Genomic DNA, 6,768 nt, shown 5'->3' with positions numbered 1-6,768 from the left:
GTCCCTTGGGATGGCTACATTTCCTGAAGTCATTTTCCTCAGAGAGTGGGGATGTTGGTAGTATTCACGCTGAGGCTCTGATCACACTCTGACATGACTAATTAGATTCTCTCAGACAAAGTCACTCCACATCTAGATGGATTTAATTTTCTCCTAATTCCCTGAACCCTTTACCCCGTGTTTGATGTGAAGTCAATGAAAGCTTGCATTTTCCCTTTAGGTTCTGTCAGTCCCCTGGTTGCTAAATGTACTCACTCTCAGTTTTGTTCAGAAATCCAAACCAGAAAATTCAAATACCCAGACTTATTTGCAGCCTCTCTAATGATGGCTGACATTAATTATAATAAATCAAAAGCACTGTGAGATCCTGAAGTATTCTATGAATCATCTAAGAAAGAGAAAATCACCTTCTGACCCATCCAAGTGATGAAATTATGGTTCTGTTGGTTCATTTATTTAATGAGCACCTACTGTGTGCAAGACATGTGGTGGCACCTAGGGGACTGACAGAGATGTATCTGTCACTAATTATACATTCAGGGAAACTGACTAATTGGTAAGATAAAGTAGAAGTAAATGATAATGGCTTAAAGGGGAAAGTCATTTCCCAAAAGAGGCAGAGATGAATATGAGATTTCATGGGCAGAACACCTGAAAAGACATTTCTCCGAAGAAGACATACAAATGGCCAATAGACACATGATAGATGTTCAATATCACTAATTATCAGAGAAAAACAAATCAAAATTACAATGAGGTATCATCTCATACCAGTTAGAATGGCCATTATCAAAAAATCTACAAACAATAAAAGCTGGAGAGGGTATAGAGAAAAGGGAACCCTCGTACGCTGCTGGTGGGAATGTAAATTGGTGCAGTCACTATGGAGAACAGTATGGAGGCTCCTTAGAAAACTAAAAATAGAGTTGCCATATGATCCAGCAATCCCACTTCTGGCTATACATGCAGAGAAAATTCTAATTTGAAAAGATGCATGCACCCCAATATTCATAGTAGCACTATTTATGATTGCCAAGACATGGAAGCTACCTCAATGTCCATCAACAGATGAGTAGATAAAGATATGGTACATATATACAATGGAATATTACTCAGTCACAAAAAAGAATGAAATATTGCCATTTGCAGCAACATAGATGGACCTAGAGATTAACATACTAAGTGAAGTAAGTCAGACAAAGAGAGACAAATATAAGACATCCCTTATATGTGAAATCTAAAATATGACAAAAATGAACTTATTTACAAAACAGAAACAGACTCACAGGCCTAGAAAACAACCTTATGGTTACCAAAGGGGTAGGGGGATAAATTAGGAATTTGGAATTAGCAGATACACACTACTATATATAAAATAGATAAACAACAAGGTCCTACTATATAGCATAGGGAACTATATTCAATATCTTGTGATAACTTATAATGAAAAAGAATATGAGAAAAGAATATATATGTGTACATATACATATATATATATACAACTGAATCACTTTACTCTACACCAGAAATTAACACGACATTGGAAATCAACTATATTTCAATAATTTTTTTAAAAGAAAATGTTACAGAGAATTAAAAAGAAGGAATATGAGATTTCAGAAGGAGAAGATATTAGTAAAACCAGGAGGTGGGGGGAGGGAGAGATTCAGGAAGACTTTCCAAAGAGGAGGGAACTGACCTGAGTCTTCAAAAATACGTAGGATTTGAATATGCAGAAACAACCTTCTGTGGAGAGAACACCAAGCACGGAGGAAGGTCAGGGTGTTTATGAAGAAGAGTGTGAGAGGCACAGAGGGTACAGAAATTGGGGTAAAAATAGGATACACTGGGAACGATCATGAACAACTTTGAATGGGAGCTTTATCCCATGGGTTACAGGAGGTTATTGAAGGGTTTTTTTCTTTGGCCGCTAAGCTTGTGGGATCTTAGTTCCCCGACCAGGGATTGAACCCATGCCCCCTGCAGGGCAAGTACAGGGTCTTAACCACTGGACCACCAGGGAAGTTCAGTTACTGAACGTTTTGAGCTGGAGAGAAATGAGTTGGTCTTCAAGAAGATTAACCTAAAGAGAGAGTAGAAAAAACAGAAAGGTTACAAAGGTAAAGCCATCATTCAGAGAAGACGAATTTTCATTCTCTGATAATTGGATTATATGTCAATACCCAGTTTATCAGAATATTGGAAATTGAAACCACTCTCCCCAGCTACTCTGGAGAAAGGGAAATGCTGTAATTGGTGAAGCATGGGGTGGTGAAAGGTCACACGTCCTGAAATATGACATCATTTAAGTTAGTGTGAGGCATGATTCTCAGTATCACAATGAATTAAGCTTCAAGTTATGAAAACCTTCACCTTTCACATTCTGATTCACTTTAAACAATTATTTGGCCGCCAGCTTTGAAAAGATGACATTTCATTAAGCAGGAGACACTTAAAATGTTAAGTAAGGTAGATGAACTCGGGAAAGAGCCTTATGACAATTATAATTCTGAGCTGTGTTTAGCTCTTGTCGCTGTCATCAGGACTGGCATCCCACACAGCATGGAGAGATGAGGAATCTAGCTGCAACCATCACCAGTTTAACTCTTGGGTTTCTCTCTCTGGCTCCTGTGCTGGAACAGCTTGAGGAATGGGAGCATTTTTAATAAATGTCATCTATGACTGAATAAAGATGTCACACCAAAGCTGTTATTTTTATTTAAAATAGTTTAGCACTTTATTACATATTTTTAAAATTTTTTATTGAAGTATAATTGACTTACAGTGTCATGTTCATTTCAAGTGTACAGCAAAGTGATTCTATTATATACCTATATACACACATAAATGTATATATATATAACTTTTTAGTGATATATATATTCTTTTTCAGATTCTTTTCCATTATAGGTTATTACAAGATCTTGAGTATAGCTCCCTGTGCCATACAGTAGGTCCTTGTTGTTTATCTATTTTATTTTATTTATTTTTTTTTTAATTTTTTTTTTTTTGCGGTATGTGGGCCTCTCACTGTTGTGGCCTCTCCCGTTGCGGAGCACAGGCTCGGGACGCGCAGGCTCAGCGGCCATGGCTCACGGGCCCAGCCTCTCCGCGGCCTGTGGGATCTTCCCGGACCAAGGCACGAACCCGTGTCCCCTGCATCGGCAGGTGGACTCTCAACCACTGCGCCACCAGGGAAGCCCTGTTTATCTATGTTATATATAATAGCATGTTTATGTTACTCCCAACCTCCGAATTTATCCCTCCCCCTCTCCTTTCCCCTTTGGTAACCATACATTTGTTTTCTATGTCTGTACGTCTCTTCCTGTTCTGTAAAGAAATGCATTTGTTTCTGTTTTTGTTGTTTTAGATTCCACACATACGCGATATCGTGCGCTATTTGTCTCTGTCTGGCTTTCTTCACCTCGTATGAAAATCTCTAGGTCTATTTCGTACCTTTTGATTAGCATTTTGATCTTTTTCTCTCTTTTCTCTTCTGTGTTTTGGCATTCCCCACCCCATTCCTCTTCCGTTCAGCAAGCTGCCATCTCTGCCAGAACAAGTTTCAAGATGAGGCCCCGAGGTGTCGATTCCCACCTTTTCCTTGATTCCCCAACTAACTAGTGAATCTCCTGCTCTCTCATTATTTCTCCTTTAATGACGATAGGTAGGAATATTCTTCAGAGACGATCCTACCAACTGCTTTTCTCATCTGCGAACGATTCTAAGTTCCGGGAAACAGTCCAGCTGGAGCATCGTGACTGATGACCTTGCCAACCAGTGTAATTGCAAAGTACTCTGAGGGTCTCAAACCAGTTATCCTTCTCTCCTTCCAGCTGATTAAAGCGCAGTTGTTTTCCACTTTATACAGCCCTCTAGCGCCTGCCCACTCTAGACGATTCCTTCTCCTCCACGACCGCCCAGAAGAACACACACCTTCCTACCTCTGTGTTAACCCAGGAGGTTTCCCCTCCCACTCACTCCTCTACCTTCCAAACTTCAGGATGCCCAATTTCTAGCCAAATATTGACTCACAACAATTGAAAAAAAAAACGTACAAATTAATTTTTGTGCTAAGTTGGCATCGCCAGGACTGCATCAGAACAAGTAGCCAGAGGAGGAATGAACATTTAAGCAGTGCACACGGAGGACCTGGTATGTGCGAGCTCCCATCCCCAGTGGATGAAGACAGTGCTCCCCCTTCCTCCCCCGACCCCATTCTTACCTCCAACCCATGTCAGATCTCAGCACATTAGTCCCTGCAGCTGCAAACCAGACTGACCTAGTCTTTGGATCACTCTGATTTCTCTGCAGTCAAAGAAACATGGCCTGAGTCTGATTACCTCACACTGATAAAAATAGCTAATTCAGCTTAGTGCTGCAGACCAAAAAAAAGAAGTCACCGTTCCATTCAATGCACTTTTTGGTGACATGTGGCCCCCTTCTTTGATTCTTATTCTCCCATGGCTCTTGGCTCCTATGGGAGCATTTCCTTCTATTTCCTTCTTTCCTTTGTGCTCTGTTTCTGTTGTGCCCACCCCCCTTCTTTATTCTATCTTTTTTCTCTTGGCTTCTTTGTCTTTTTCTCCTTCCCCACTCAGATAAGAACTAAACTGCCGCTTCAAGCCACTGACTGAAGCTGCGGAGAAACCTTGTGGGATCAGCCGTCCCATCAAAGATGAGACCTTCCTCCCCCTTGACTCCATACCCTCTCCGGGGCTCCCATGGACCTGCGCTCTGCAGATTTCCACGCTCACAGCTGGCTTCTTCACTGAACCAATTTCTTCATGTATCACCAGGGAAATAAAACCTACATTGACAATGATAGTATTGGGTTTCCATTTTACTTTACTGGCCATAAAACCACAGAACTTCTCACAGAAAGAGCCCTCACATGCTCGAACCACAAACAACACTGGAGAAGGGAAAGCCACACAAGCCCTCCCTCTGATAACATAAGCCACCGGCCAATTCAAACCTGAGCTCATTTGAGATACTCCTCAGCTCAGAATCCTTTGTATCAAGTGAGGTGGAGGCAGCGGGGAAAATAAAAATCTGCTGAATGTGATCCACGACCACCTAAACTGCTCTCTACACCGAGAAATTCTGAAGTAGTAGGAGTGGAAGTGCTTAAATCTTTTTGGAAGAATGTATTAAGATGGTGAATCGATGGGCTTCCCTGGTGGCGCAGTGGTTAAGAATCCGCCTGCCAATGCAGGGGACACGAGGTCGAGCCCTGGTCTGGGAAGATCCGGCATGGCGCGGAATAACCAAGCCCGTGCACCGCAACTACTGAGCCTGCGCTCTAGAGCCCACGAGCCACAACTACCGAAGCCCACGCACCTAGAGCCCGTGCTCCGCAACAAGAGAAGCCACCGCACCGCACCGAAGAGTAGCCCCTGCTGGCAGCAACTAGAGAAAGCCCGCGCACAGCAACGAAGAACCAAAGCAGGCAAAAATTAATTAATTAAATTTTTTAAAAGATGGTGAATCGGTACAGAACTTAAGTGAAATTGACATGGGGAGATGGAAAAGGAATGTTTTAAAATCAGCTCACACCACTAAGTTGTTATGTGATCTCGACAGTGTGACTTAACCTCGCCGGACCTCATTTCCACTGTTTATACAATGAAGAAGAAAATGTTGAGACTGGTTATTTCTAACAACTTTTCTAGCTCTAGAATGCTATCATTCTAATCAAGACTAGAAGACTGTGGCTGACAGTAAAGCGATTTCGAGAATTTTTCCCTGTAACCACTGGAGTTGTGGTGGGTAATAACCACAGCGAAGCCTCAGCAATCATCTTGCTCCTTCTCAGAATTCTCTGGCTTCTTGATGATTCTAGGAGGTGACGTGTTGATCCTGGACCTCCCCTTTCCTACCTGTGCATCCAACCAAGCCACTGATGAAAGGGCTAGCTAGACAACTGTAGGAATCAAAGAGAACAGGCAGGATAATGTGGATTGATGGTCCCAGCTGGGACTCCCGGAAGCTCTCTCTGGTCTGGGCTTGGTGGGCCTGCTGCAAGAAAGAGTAACAAAGAACGTAAAACCCGATAGGCCTCAGGACAAAAGAATATGGCTTTAGGAACCAAAGGAAAGTTGGAAGCAACCTTCCCCACTTAAAGGGAACACTTTCTAACAGAGCAGAGTCTGTGCTGGTCATTTGCCTGTTTGCTCTCGGATTCATTCCCTGACTTTCTCCAGCAAAATCTATTTCCCAGGCTCCCTTGCCAGTAGTCTTCTCACTAGGTTCAGCTCACAGAAGGCACTAGCAGGGGGAGGAGAGGGGCGAGGAAGAAGACAGAATTTCTGTAATTCCCATCAGTGAGCTGAGGCTGCTCTGTGATCCAGGACAGACCAGCAGGTCCGTCTCTTGGGCGCTGATAATACCTCCTGCTCTCTTGTTCCCTCCCACCCAAGGGCTGGCGGCCGGCTGTGAATGTTGCTGTGTTCTGAGTTGTCTCTCTATCCCCAGGTTCACTTTTCAGCTCCTCCAGTGCCTTTGAGATGCGCTCCCCATATTATAACTCTTCTGCGGGACCCCCTGGCCTGGGCTTTCTTTTCCTGACCACACGCTGGCTGATACAGATGCCCAATTCTGACCCTGTGTTGACATTGACGTGCCATCCGTATGCAGGAATACTTTGGGTACAACTCTTATAGTTTCTGGTACGGTTCCCAGGGACATCATCTCAAAAAGCCCTCCCCCTCCTTGGTCAGAGCAGGATGGTCAACTCAGTGGCTCAGTGGTGATGAAGTGACACTG

Source organism: Mesoplodon densirostris, chromosome 11 (genome assembly GCF_025265405.1).
Source record: "Mesoplodon densirostris isolate mMesDen1 chromosome 11, mMesDen1 primary haplotype, whole genome shotgun sequence".
Taxonomy (NCBI): domain Eukaryota; kingdom Metazoa; phylum Chordata; class Mammalia; order Artiodactyla; family Ziphiidae; genus Mesoplodon; species Mesoplodon densirostris.
This window is presented reverse-complemented; position numbering follows the sequence as displayed.